This window comes from Ictidomys tridecemlineatus, chromosome 12 (genome assembly GCF_052094955.1).
Source record: "Ictidomys tridecemlineatus isolate mIctTri1 chromosome 12, mIctTri1.hap1, whole genome shotgun sequence".
NCBI lineage: Eukaryota > Metazoa > Chordata > Mammalia > Rodentia > Sciuridae > Ictidomys > Ictidomys tridecemlineatus.
In genome coordinates, this window is record NC_135488.1 from 94,365,983 (window position 1) to 94,380,530 (window position 14,548).

The window sequence follows — 14,548 nt, forward strand, 5'->3', positions numbered from 1 at the left end:
AAATTGAGGGTCACCGTTTGATGCCCTATTTATATTTTAGAATTTCTCAAGACATGCTAATGTCACTGAAACTTTCAGACAGACTTATAGTAGTATGTTGTCTAATCTTTATCATGTTGCACAACTACCCAAGGCCCACTGGAAGCTACAGGGCTCCAAGAACTTATATCTTCCCAGGCATTCAACCATCATGGAGACAGCTTAGTACCAGCAGTCAGAGTTATGCCTACAGGTTTTCCTGGAGCTTTGACAAGAGCACACCTTGCCATTTTATTTTAAAAAATGAAACCAAACTTATTTATTATTCCTCAAAGTTCTGCTTTTGTCACAATGGAATGGCCAGCAAATGGTTTTCATCCGTGAGGGCATGTTCAGGTTCCTAAGGTATCCTTCCATCCTTTCCAGTCTACGTGTTTAGCACAACAAAGGACTTGTGTGTTGCTGGAAGGAAGGAAGGTAGGAAGAAAGGAAGGAAGGGAGGAGGAGGAGGAGGAGGAGGAGGAGGAGAAAAAGAAGACGATGATTTAAGGTACCCTGAGCATCATCCCTTGAAATGATGGTTGTTTTCCTTTTCATATTTAGTTAATTGCATGAAAATATTCTTAATCAAGTATTTAATAACCTTAGTAAGTCCACTGAACACCCAAAAGTGTACTTCACACATAAATGGAGGAAGAAATGTGTAGCCATCTCATATAAGTACTCATTTCCAAACTCAAATACAGGTAATTATTAGATGTACAATCTTAGACAAAACATGACTTCTCTTCAATTACCTTATCTTCAAAAGAAAGAAAATAATATTTTCTATATCGGTATAACTGAGATGAGTACAAATATCCCTTAAAATTGGGTAGCACATAGCCCCACACTTTAGATATTATCAGAATGGTGTAGCCTCTTTCCTTAGAAAAATTAAGTTCTCAGCAAACATTTATTAATTTTCTTTTTTTTACTATTTTTAAAATTTGTTTTAATTAATTACACATGACAGTACAATGATCTTGACATATCATACATTTGAATCAGATGGGATATAATTTCTCATTTTTCTGAGTGTATAAATTTATTAATTTTCTCAGCAAATATTTACTCATTCAAACACCTAAATTTAATGTCCACAATTATGTCATGTGCTGTCTTAACATCTCCTGAAACCAGATTTAGATTGTGTTCCAGTAGCCTTAAGTAGAGGTTTCCCTCCTGTTCTTCTCTGTGGATAAGGTCCCCAGCTAAATGACATTTCTTATATGGAGACCAGGCAAAATACATGCCTATGTGTAAGTCAGCAGTTCCTTGCCATCCTGGAGAATCATTTAAGACAGCTAATCACATCTTCCAACTTCATCCTCTAGAAACAACAAAACCTGCTTTTCACAGCCCATGTAGGCTGACTGATCTCCAGTGCAGCCCTCTTGGCTCAGACTTCCTGGCCTAGACAGAGAGGTGTGTGATTAATAAATTGCTATCCATCTCATCTTTCTAGGGTCTTGTGTACTTGTGTGGTCATCCCCAGAGTCACAGGGTGGGAATCCTTGTTTCACCTATTCTTCATCCTGAGTAAGATACGACAAAACAATGAGAAAAAGAAAAAAAGAAAGAAAAGAAAGAAAAGAGGCAAATGAGAATAAAAAGTAATAAAATTAGGTGAATGTAAGTAAAAGGAATAAAGGCTTTGATTTGCAGGTGAAGAGATATAATATGGTCGGTCATAACCACTTCAAAAGTTAACTCTTGATATATTCAAATGGAAACAGACACCCAAAAATATTTTCAACATTTATCTACATACAGATTGATGAGGACAGTTTTTAAGTGCACGATTGGAAATTGGCAGTTTTGTGTATTTCTAGGTGAGAAGAAAAGAAATAGAAGCAAGATCTTATATTTATTTTAAAACATATTGCATAAGAGCAGCAATATCACTGGTGTCCTTTGCTGTATCAGTGTGGGCTGGGAATGTGGGCAGAGAGCCTGGTTCTTATGAAGAAATCTCACTTCACTGAAGGTTGACATTTAGAGATTCATATTAGTTATGTCTTCCTTGCATTTCTCAAGGGACATGAGGGCTTCATAAATACAAACTTAATTAAATGTGAAGACTTAGTGGTGGGTTTGGGATGAAGAAGTGGGAAGAACTCACATTGCCATGTTCTTCTGAAAATCATTTTGGTTAAATAAATGGGAAAGCCATGATAAATCCCCTGCTAAAGTTCATCCTCTATTTTGGGAAGGTACTGCATTCAATTAAAGTAGTTATGAAACAATCTTCTGCTTTTCTACAGGAAATAATCAGGATGGGAGCATCAGAATTTTCCTTACACTGGTTTCCTTACTTAGAACTTGAGTTCAATAAAGTAAATAACATTTTGCATTTAGAAAAACTCACCTTGATAAAGGTAACTGTTCCCCCGAGTCAGAAAGCTTTGCATTTCTATCCCTAATTAACCAGTGTGACAGGGGTCTGACCCAAGCAGGTAACTGAAGGGAAAGGAAACTTGTAAAAAGTAGTACAATCTTCCTTCACTCATATATAGAATCACATCTACATAGTTAATTATTTTGCTGTATTAGTTCATATGCATATATATATATATACATATTTATTCATCATCATCATCCAGCAATCTAGGTCTCAGTATTACTTCTTCTCCCCTTCCATTATTAATTCCTTCTTTAAAGGACTTAAAATGTGTGTGTGTGTGTGTGTGTTTAGGTGTGTTAATTCTGTGCTTCTACACAATCCCTTTTTTATTTTCCAAGTTCCTCCAGGATATAGGATTTTCCCTCTGATTTCATGAGGTCGGAGATACTGTTTCTGTAAACTGCAAATTTCAATAAAATTGATCTAGCTATAGAGTGAGAGTGCTGGATGTGGGTCTGATCTTTTAACTGCTTCCATACTGTGAGTCAGGTTTCAAAGAAAACATTACCCAATTTCATTCCACTGTTCTTCGATTGTTGATACATTACAATTTTTTCAGTCGAAATAGATTTTATTGAGTCAGCCCAATAGAGAGCAAGACCATGTGAAGAAACGGGATGTGAGCCAAGTGAGTTTTTATTGTAATCATCAATCCTCCATGTGTGTTTATTGGGGAAGGGCTGTATATGGTTTTGAAATTTAAGAAGAAATAAAGAAAGAAGGATGGAGAGGAATAAAATAAAGCAACACCAATTACAATGTTGTTTCATAGAAGAGAAGCTTGATTTGGAATCTTGCTAGTGTAGTTTCTCTGTACATTCTTCAGTAATTTCATCATCACTCTCAGCAGTCTCTATCTTTCTCTTTGGCTTTTTTTTTTTTTTGCTATCTTTACCTTGTCCCTACCAAGAACAATGTTCTTCATAAATATGGTTGAAATCAGTTAAAAACAAAACAAAACTGCAATAAGAACAAAACTTTCTGCTCCCCAACTTAAAAACCACCTAGCATTTAGTTTAATACTTCTTTTTTGTCTATTTTTAAACTTGGTCATATGTGTCAAAGGCCAGTATCTCTTTTCTTTTTTGAATTACCAACTATACATATACCATAAATTAGTAAAATAGCCCTAAGTTAAATTTTATGATACAGATTGAAAAGAATGTAAAAGAAAAAAACACAGTTTTGCAGGTAAACTCAGAGATGAAAACAATCCTTTTTATTCACTGTTTTACTATTGAACAAAAAGAAAAACAAATTCTCCTTTAGAATAAGATTGTTTAATTGACCAAATGTCTTGAAAATAACTACAGTGGAGCATGGCATCATGTTCTTGGGAGTGTCTTGCTATGTGAGGTGAGAATAAAGGCCACGATTAGCTGGAACAAGTTTTGCTCTTTTGTGAGATCATTTTCTTGAATCCAGTGTCCTATGTGTCATTGTTTCTATTTTTTAAAAGATAACTGATACTCCTGCCACATAAATCACACCCTCTAAATCGCCATGAAGCCAAGGAATTGCCCAGCTCCTGGGATTCCAGAGCCTATGTTCTTCTTGTTACCATTGTTTCCTTCTAAGACTCCAAGAGCCATGGTGCTCAACTCTGTTCAGCCCCTGCTGATCCATTTACACTGACCTAATGATTATCTTCCTTTCAAAAATAGATGTTCCTGAGGATTTGGAAATAGATTAAGCACATTTTTTTTTTCTATTGCAGTATGACTCTGAGCAGACCAAGAGGCTAACCTGTTTTTCCTTGCATTAGATTCTTTCCCACCTGGAGGTTGATTGTTTGAAGACTTGAGGATAGATGACAGGGTGTGTTTCTGAAGGAAACTAAAGTTAATTATAGTCAATTAAGTGATAAATGGCCTTATTTTTCCCTACCTGTGTGCATCTCCATTTCCAAGGTCCTTTAGGACAGTCTTTTGGGTGAAAAAAAAAATTCATCCCTGCTAATACAGCCATCAGTTGAATGCTCTTCTTAAATCCTGTATTGAAATGAATGTCTTGCACTCTGCTAAGCAAAGTGGAAAATCTAAAGATAAGTAAGACTAGAGCTTTGCCTTCAAAGAGTCATAATCTAGTGGATGTTTCCTGAACACAGATACTAAGCATAATATCCTGAGAATTATCATTCACATCCCATGCCTTCTCCCTGCAGTTAAATAAACCAATATAATTTATTATAAATGTATAAATGCTGTTTTGCAGGCTAACAATCACTTTTTAATAAGAACTCTCTAAAGACAACAATGATTCAAATGAATAATTCCAAGAGAAATAATTTCAGGCACTCCAGCGCGTTGTTCATGAAGGTTTGGTGTCAATGGCTAACAGGAAAACATTGCTTAGGTGCCATCTACCTATTTTTGTCTAGTTACATAAATCATCCTGATATGCAATATATCATTCTCACATGGCAATCAGCTAAATTGATCCAGAGGACTTGACCCACTTCCTGGATGAGGCCATGCCATTATATTAATATTTTCTTTTTACATATAACTTACTGTGTTCTATATCTTTACAAGGTGGCATTTGAGGAGAAAAGCAGTCCTTGTGTGGCTTGAATAATATCAGAGTTTTCACATTATTAGTATTCAGGCTTTGGGTGCAGGAACAAAGTTACCAGCGGACCTGAAGATGTGTTTAGAATACACTCCATGTTAAAAGCTCTTTCAATGATTCAGAGCAGTTACAATTTTTGCTTTTATTAAGCTAAAGCAATTGAAAAGGAAAGATGCCTACTTTTTCTTCAGGGGTACGGGGATCTTAACTCAAAACCAAAATGTTGAGTGTATGCAAATTTGCCCTTTTATAATATGAACCAAATTGTCCATCTCCTCACAAAGAGAGGAAAAAGGCAATTCCCAAGGTCATGTTTCCCAGAACGGTTTATTGTACAATGACAATTCAGTGACCTTTCTGAAATACAGATATATTAAGATCAACCTGATTTGTTTAGTGGCTGGTAATGTTATCACGGTCATACATACAAATCAATGAGATGAAAAGAAAAGGAAAAAGAAACACATTAAGGGCCAATTCAACTATTTAAAATAAATTGTCCTCTCCATTTTAGTATGGTTGATGCAAGTACCTGAATAATCTGTTTTTTTTTCTCCTCAGTCTTGTCCTTGGATGTTAATGATCAAATCTTATAATCTTTTGAAGAAAAACTAAGAGGAAAATGCTTTGATACCATCTTTAGAAAGCTAATAATTTGGGAAACACTTCAAAAATACTAAGCAGAAAATATGTTGCATGAAGAGACATCATTTGGATATTATTGTTTTGAGAAATTGAAAATACATATTATATGATAGATTAAGACTACTTCTTAAGTGTTGTGTTTGGATATGGCTTGATTATAATTATGAGCAAGAATCAGGGTAAACTTGTTAAAATTACCAGAATAAGGTATTCAGAAACAAGAGCATCTGTACCACAAACACATCCCCTAATAATAAAATTAAGCTTTCTCTTCTAGTAAGGTTTTGATGTTATTTACTTTCTAGGAGGATTTCTAGGAATCTGTTTAGTTCAGAAATTACTCAAAAGTCCTTGCAGCAAAGAGAGAATATCTAATAAAAAATATCATGTCAGAATAACTTTTTCTCTGATTATGAGAGCGATGAGGTTTGAGTTAGTTAGCTTTCCATTTCTGTGATAAAATAACTGAGATAATCAACTTATAAGGAGGAAAGTTTTGTATGGCTTATAGTTTGGGAGGTTTTGACTCATGGATGGCCAACTCCGTTGTTTTGGGGTCTGTGGCAAGGCAGTGCATCATGGCTGGGAGCACCTATTGGAGCAAAGTTGCTTACCTCATGATGTCCAGGAAACAGAAAGAGAGAGAGGGAAGGATAGGGTCCCAACAGTCTCTTCAAGGGCATACCAACAATGATCTAAATTTTTTCCACTAGGCACCACCTCCTAAAGGTTCTACCTCCATCTGGGGACAAGCCATCAACACAAGGGGCCTTTAGGGACATTCAAGGTCCCAACTAGAGCAGGATCCATTTTGAAACATTTGTGTATGTCTATTTACATATGTTCCTTTCAACTGAAGATTGATGATTTTCATATTTTAATATTATCTTTTTAAGATCTGTAGGCATATTTGAAATCATGGAATGCTGGAAGCTATCCATGACTCATATGTGATCTACGTGTGAAACATGTTGAAGCCATTAGGCTGGAAAGCCTGGTACCAGGAAGCCCCAGCAGCAACCCTGTGGTTTGAGAGGCCTGGTTCATGTGGCTTCCTCCCCGGCTCCATCACAAGTTCAGCACACATCGGAGATGGGGTGACCTGCTGGATCTACACAGCCTTTCAGAGATGGGTGTGGCTTGCCAAAATGCCAACCAACCTGTTTACTGCAAGACTTTGGCCACACCAGGAAGCAAGACTCCTCCCACTGAAACCTTATCCCTGCTTTTGATGTACTCCTCCTTAAATAAAGAATCAGGGCCCTTTTTTCTGTTGTTCCACCTCCAATCAGGACTAGAAGACCTATCGTGTGCTCCTTTGAAAAAAAAAATCTAATTTCTGGCTCTGTTTCTTATTAATTATTTCAGACTTTTTGCTTCCTAGGCAGCTCACATATCCTAAGCAGGAACATACCCTGGCAGGGTGCTGGTCACCCCACAATATAATACATTAATCTTTTTTTATTTAATTGCAAGTGATAGGATTCCTTTATCAATAAAGTTTTTTTTTAAAGTTAGAGCATTGTAATTATTCATAGTATTTGAATTTATTTTGACAAAATTATACAGACAAGGAATTTTATTTTAATCCCCAAGCCACATCCATTTTCCTCCCCTGCTTCTTCCCCTTATTATTTCTCCTCTAATCTACTGATCTTCCTTTCACTCCTTTGTCTATTTATTTTTGATTGGTATTTTCTACATATAAGTAAAGGAGAGATTCTCTTTGATACCTTTACATACCTCTATAACAGGATTTTGGTAAATGTATTTCATATTTTTCCCATTTCCCTTCTTTCTTCCTTCCTTCTCTTTATCTTTCTATTCCACTGATCTTCTCTTTATCTTTATGGATTTCCTTATCAAAGTTTCAAAAAGTACAAAGAGACTTCAAATTTATGCTTTCTTTAGGACTGTAAAATAAATACTCTTTGCTTAATTTGATTTAGACATGAGTCCTCCATCCTGGTCACCAGAAGTTGATAGAAGCTCACATATTACTGAAGGTCACATAGAACTGAAAGATTTAGGGAATTTAAGAGAGAAAGCGGGTAAAATTACAAAAGTATGTTATAATAATATATATCCCTCCAGTAAAAGTGTTATTTTGGTTAGCATTTCTGGTTTCAAAACTGTTTTAGAAACCATTCAGCTCAATAAAATAAGAATAATCTCATTTTTTTTTTACTTCTTGTGAATAAAAAGTGCATTTGAGTGGGTGCTAGAACAGGAATTTTTCTGCTCTGTGCTAAGACATGAATTTTTCACAAATATTATTTGTTAATTTAATTTTCAAAACCCATGTAAATGAAAACATTGCAGTCAATGTTAACAACCTGGCTCAAAATAGCTAATAATAGTAGTAGTAGCCACCATTGTATTACCTGATACCCAAATGCTAAATTAGGCATTTCGTGAGTTTGAAATGTATTATCTCATTTAAAATTTAATCTCAAAATGACATCATAGAGGTACATGTTTAGTCCTATTTTATAAAACACAGAGGCTTAGAAAGGTTACATAATGTATGGAAAGCTGTGAATGGAAGGCCATGAACTGGTTAGATGGAATAGAATATCAGGATTCAAGTCCAAGGCTATCTAATGTCCACAGCTGTACTGTATCTTCTAATGGATCCTGGTACAATCACAATCGTCCTGATGTGTCAACAGTGTGAACAAGCTCCCTGCACAATGAGATGAAATTCATGCTTAAAAAACAAAAATTACTGAGCCTTCCCTGGAATCTCTCTCCTGTAGTTACTTGTTTAATTTATTCATTTATTTTCCTTGATATTTGGTCCTAAAAAAAAACCCTCTAATTTTAATGTGAACTACTTTAAAACATATTAAGTACCTAACATACAGCACTTAGGGGTGAGGCAGGTGCTTATTGTAATTGAAAACACAGGGATTTGAAAGCAGAGACCCATGAATTACAACCAGCAAAGAGGCATTGAAAGTGCATGTAACAAGCTAAATGGGCTTGTTAGCTAAGTGGTAATGCACTTGTCTAATGCTTGTGAAGCACTGGGTTCAATCCTCACCACAACATAAAAATAAATAAATAAAATAAAGGTATTGTGTCCATCCACATCTAAGCAAAATTAAACAATAAAAGAAAGAAAGAAAGTGTATGTAGGGAGCCTGGTGCAGTGACACATCAATCAGATTGGTGACCTGCAATCCCACCAACTCCGACTCCAGAGGCTGAGGCAGCAGGATTTCAAGTGCCTTCCAGGTTAGCCTGTGCAATTTAGAGACAGCCTATTGAAAAAAAAAAAAAAAAAAGTAGGTAGGTGTTTGGGGATGAAGTGAAATAGTAGAGCATCTCTATGTTCCATTCCCAGCACCAGCAAAGAAAACAAACAAATAAACGAATATGAATGTGGGCCCCAGAAGCCAACCTGTTCACTTTGCCTTGGGGCTGTGTGTGTGTGTGTGTGTGTGTGTGTGTGTGTGTGCACGCGAGCGTGGGCGGGCAAATACTCCCACACATACTCATGCAAAAGTAAGCGCATTTATATAGACCAACCAAGCAAAATAAAGGTCCCCATGCAACATTTAGCTAAGCAAAATCATGCAGAACATAAAATAAATAATAAATGATTATTTATTTTGACTTGAGATTTTTTCCAAGAGACATTTGCTTGAGTCTCATTTGCTGGCTAATCATTCAGTCACATCCTTCCTCCTTTGCTTGGATAAGCACAGTCTGAAGCACAGGGCCTGATGATCCACTCCGGAAACAGAGCTGGTAATAAGAAACCACTGCATGAGATTTCTTTATAGTTGTTCATGCTACAAAGGCACCAGCAGCAGTTGATTTTTTTTTCCTCTTTATTTTGAGTTAACATCTTTACTTGTGGTCACACTTTTGTCAGTCTTGCCTCACAGTTCCTAGTATCTGCCAACATTGGGCTGCATCAGATAAATACATTGTTCTCCCTGCTACTTGTTATCATCTATCCTTTTTTGATATTTCCAGACAAAAAAAATGTTATTTTATGATTTCATCAAAAAAAGTACTAATGTGTTTTACCTCTGATGATTCTAAAGATAACTGCTATAAATTTACCCTCAAAAGAGCAAAACAGGTCCATCAGTGATTTAAAAACATGCTCATGTAAAAAGCTCTTATACATTTGTCTTTCCCCCTAATAGTGTTGGTAGATTGTATGTGGATCAGACCTACTTAGCTATAAATATAAATAGTATTTTTACATATATAGATATAAGTGTTAGTAGCATGCATATATGTATACACACACATACATATAATACATAAGAACTATCTTAACCCATTAAGTATCAAGTTTCTATTTGAATATTTTAATTTAATTGACACAGGGCTGGCAGAAGGGCAACATACCTATAATCCCAGTGACTCTGGAGGCTGAGCCAAGGGGACTGCAAGTTCAAAGCCAGTCTCAGCAATTTAGCAAGGCCCCAATCAAGACCTCGTCTCAAAATACAAAATAAAAAGAGCTGGGGATATGGCTCAGTGGTTAGCCATTCCCTGAATTAGATCCCTGGTATTAAAAAAAATAATTATTAGATGTTTCACATCTGGAACAATGGACAAAATGAGTTAACACTGAAAATAAAAGTTCAATGAGAGTTTGTATACAGAGCTCCACAAAAGGTATTAGGTAGTTATTTTCTATTGAAACACACATTAAATTCATGGTGCTTCAATTTTTTTCAAAGATATTTATGAAGCTTTAAATAAACAAACAATGTCAAAAATAGAACCACAATTTGTAGCAAGAAAATTTGTTCGTGCTATTTCTATTTTGTTTTAAACTCAGTCTCCATTCAAATGGCTTAATGGGTATATAAGTCAGAGTTTTCCCAAGTAGACTATAGATATGGACATAAAGATATACATACAGATATTTATTTATAAAGAAAAGAGGCTTTTGCTGGGTAAGAAAATGGCTCATGTGGTTATGGAAGCCAAGAGGCACCAAGATACCAAGAACTGCAGTGGGCAAGCTGGAGAATCAGGAAGATTGATGGTGGTGTTTAGTCTACATAAAAAGGCCTGAAAACCAGTAGAGCTGATGGCACAAGTTACAGTGTAAAAACAAGGAAATATCAATGTTCTAGCACATTCAGGAAGACAGGAAAAAGTTCCTCTTACTAAGCCTTTTAAAATTCTATTCAGGTCTAAAACTGATTGGATGAGGGTCATACACATGAGGAGGGACAGTCTGCTTTACCAATTCAAATATAAGTCTCATTCAGCAAAACCAAAAAGACATACCTGAAGTCATCATGGACAAAGCCCCTGTGTACCTGATGTTACATGCCATTTAATACATTAAAGTAGCCATCTCAGAGGGCAAAAAAATATCCTAGAGGAAATAACATTTATGAAAAAAGAAAAAGAAAAATTCAAAGGAATTGCATTATTTTGAAATCTTTTTTATGATAAATAAATCATGTTCATTGTTCACTTAATGGAGTTCACTGTGATATTTCCATGCATATATATATATATATATATATATATATATATATATATATATATATATATATATCATGCATTCACTTGTGTTCTCTTCCCAGACCCTTCTTCCCAGACAAATCCCATTCCCAGTCTCTAATCTAATAATAACATTTTTTGTTTTCAGGTCTTATTTTTAATTTTTTTTTTCAGTTTCCACATATGGAACATGTTATCTTTGATACTGTCTTTCTGTGTTTGGTGTATTTCAAGTAACATAAAATCCTTCAGTTCCATCATCTTTTTTGCTGCAAATAACAGAGGTTTGTTCCTCTTTAAGTCTGAATAACACACCATTGTGTATATGTGCCATATTTCCTTTATTCATCTGTTTACCAACACCTAGACTGACTCCATTAACTTGGCTATTGTGAATAGTGTTAAAATAAAAATGAGAATGCAGGTAACACTTTTGTATTCTGGCTTCATTTCTTTGGGTGCAGGCCCAGGAATGGGATAGCTGGATGATAGGGTAGTTCTAATAGTTTCTTGAGGCACCTCAGTGCTGTTTGTTATAGAGATTACATTAGTTTACTTTTTTTACCAACAGAGAATAATGGTTCCTTTTGTTTCTGTATACTCTCCAGCTTTTTGTTTGTTTGTTTGTTTGATTGCTTGCTTTGTTTTATTCTTTAATAACAGCCTGTCCAACTGAACAAAGATAGAATTTGATTTTTTTAGTTTGTTATAACTTGCTTTGTAGCTTAATATATAGTCTATTTTGGAAAAATTTCAATGTGCTGATGAAAAGAATGTGTGCTATACAGCTGTTGCATAGAATATTCTGTATATGCCTGTTAAATTCTTTTGAGCGATAGTATAACTTAACTCTAATGTTTCTTGATTTTTTTAATGATCTACCTATAGATAAAAATGGGATATTGTAGTTATCCCCTATTATTGTATGGGAACCTATCTCTCCATTTTTGTCTAGTAATATTTGTTTTGTAAAATTGGTTCTTCTAACATTCAGTTCATTAAAATTCATAACCATTATATCCTCTTGATGAATTATACCTTGATCAATATATAGTCCCCTTCTTTTTATAGTTCTTGCAATTTTTATCTTAGACTCTATTGTGTTAGTATAAGTATAGCTACTTCTGATTACTTTCAGGTTCAATTTGCTTAGAATATCATTTTTAATCCTTTCATTTGGGATTTGTATGTGCCTTAGAGGTAAGATGAAGATGAGTTGGTTTATTTTTTATGGACATATTGTTATGTGTTGTTTTGTTTTGTTTTTCCTATTCAATTAATATGTCTTTTAACTCCAAATTAAGACCATTTACATTCATAATTATTATTAAAAACTGACTTTTGGCCAGGCATGTTGGCACATGCCTATCATCCCAGCAGCTTGGGAGGCTGAGGCAGGAGGATTGTGAGTTCAAAGCCAGCCTCAGCAACTTAGTGAGGCCCTAAGCAACTCAGCAAGACCCTACCTCTAAATAAAATATAAAAAGGGCTGGGGTTGTGGCTCAATGGTTAAGCATCCCTGGGTTTAATCCCCAATGCATTTTTCTTATAGATTTTTATTTTAATTTCTTTTTAGAATTCTTACTATTCCTTCTTCATTTTTTCCAATTTTTAAAAATATTTTTCATTTTTTGTTTGGTATTGGGGATTGAACCCAGGGTGGTTAGACACTGAGCCACTTTTTAATGTTTCATTTAGAGATAGGGTCTAGCCAAGTTTCTCAGGGTCTAGCTAAGTTGCTGAGGCTCACTTTGAACTCAAGATCCTCCTTCCTCAGCCTCCTGAGCCACTGGGAATACAGGTATGTACCACCACACCCGGCTTATTTTTCCTCTTTCTATTTTACTTTTTTTGTTTTCTTTTTGTAGTGCTGGAGAGCAAGCCTAGAGTCTCACGCACATTGGGTTGCTGGTGTGCCACTGAGCTATGCTCTCTGTCCAGTTGAGAGAAATTGTGCCCAGCTCCATCTTCACCTCTGGCAAACACTTGTACTAAAGAATAGAAAAAGAATAATCATATAATTTGTTACACCAATAAAAAATCAAAATCAGGCTCATTGGCATACCTGAGGGAAGGAGAACTAAATATTGAAAGCATAGACAACCTACTCAATGAAATAATAAAAGAAAAATTTCCAAATCTTTGAGAAAGACATGGAAATCTAGATGCAGGGTGCACTCATTACCTGAAGTACACATGACAAGAAAAGACCTCTCTAGTTGTCAAAAGTGCAGTATAAACAAAGAATATTGAAATCTGCATGACAGAAGCACCAAGTCACTTTTAAAAACCAAGTTCATTAGACTCACATCGGATTTTTTAATAGAAAGCCTAAAGGCCAAGAGGGCATAAAGTGCTGTGTTTTAAGTCCTGAAAGATAAAAAATAAACACCAACAAAGATTAACATACTCAGCATTGTGATTTGGAGATGAGGTATCTCCCAAAATGCTGAGTATATTAATCTTGCCCTGCTCTCCTCCATGTTGCAGGCTGCCCTCTTTTCAGCTTAGAACAGCAGATTGTGTCCAAGTCATTCCCTTAGCCAAGAAGTCTTGCAGCTGTCACCTACCTAGACAATGCAGCAGAGGGTGGGTGCATCCTGAGATAGGAATTTTCTGGAGATTCTGACTCCCCAAGAAGTAAAAGTCATTCGGGAGAATCATTTTCAAGATAGCTCCAGGCTATATTGCTCTGAGGAATCACCGGGAAATGCAACAAAACTCTTTTGCTACAGTAAGCTATACAGACTCCATGTCTTTTATTTATTTAGGCTGAATGACTGCTGGAGATAGTAGGTTGCCATACCTATACAGGTGCATCTAACTGGGGCTCTTTCTTTCACCTTACACCCTCATGAGGGAGAATTCCCTTCCAACATCCCTGGTGCTGGGACTCTGTCACTTGCTATGCTGCCATTCCTATTGTCTGGATTCCATCAGGTCAGCTATTGATTTCGTGTAACCTCAGGCCTACTCATCTCCCCTTGTAGTTACACACCTGTTATTTTTGTTCTGTTCCAGTGGAAGGGCAGGTGAGTGCTGAGTGTCTCTCTTCTGCCCTCCGGCCCCATGCAAATGCAATGTTTATCTTAAAATCTTGCAGGTGATGACATCCTTATGAAAGATATTTTTATTTTGTTCTTATCAAAGAAACTATTAATCAATAGTCAACTTACTTATTATATTCTTGGCTTTTAAAAGGGTTTGTTGGGACAATAGTTACAATACAAGGCGTGAAACAGCATAAGTCTCTCTCTCTCAGAGAACTCAAAGCCTAATGGTAAAATATGGCTTATGGGTCCATTTTTGTTGAAGTTCCTGAGACCTAGTTAAAAGGCAGGCTTCTGGTTGTTGGTGTAGATCTATAAAAAAAAAAAACAGAAAGTGGAAAGGAGTGTTCTACTAATCTGTTTTTAA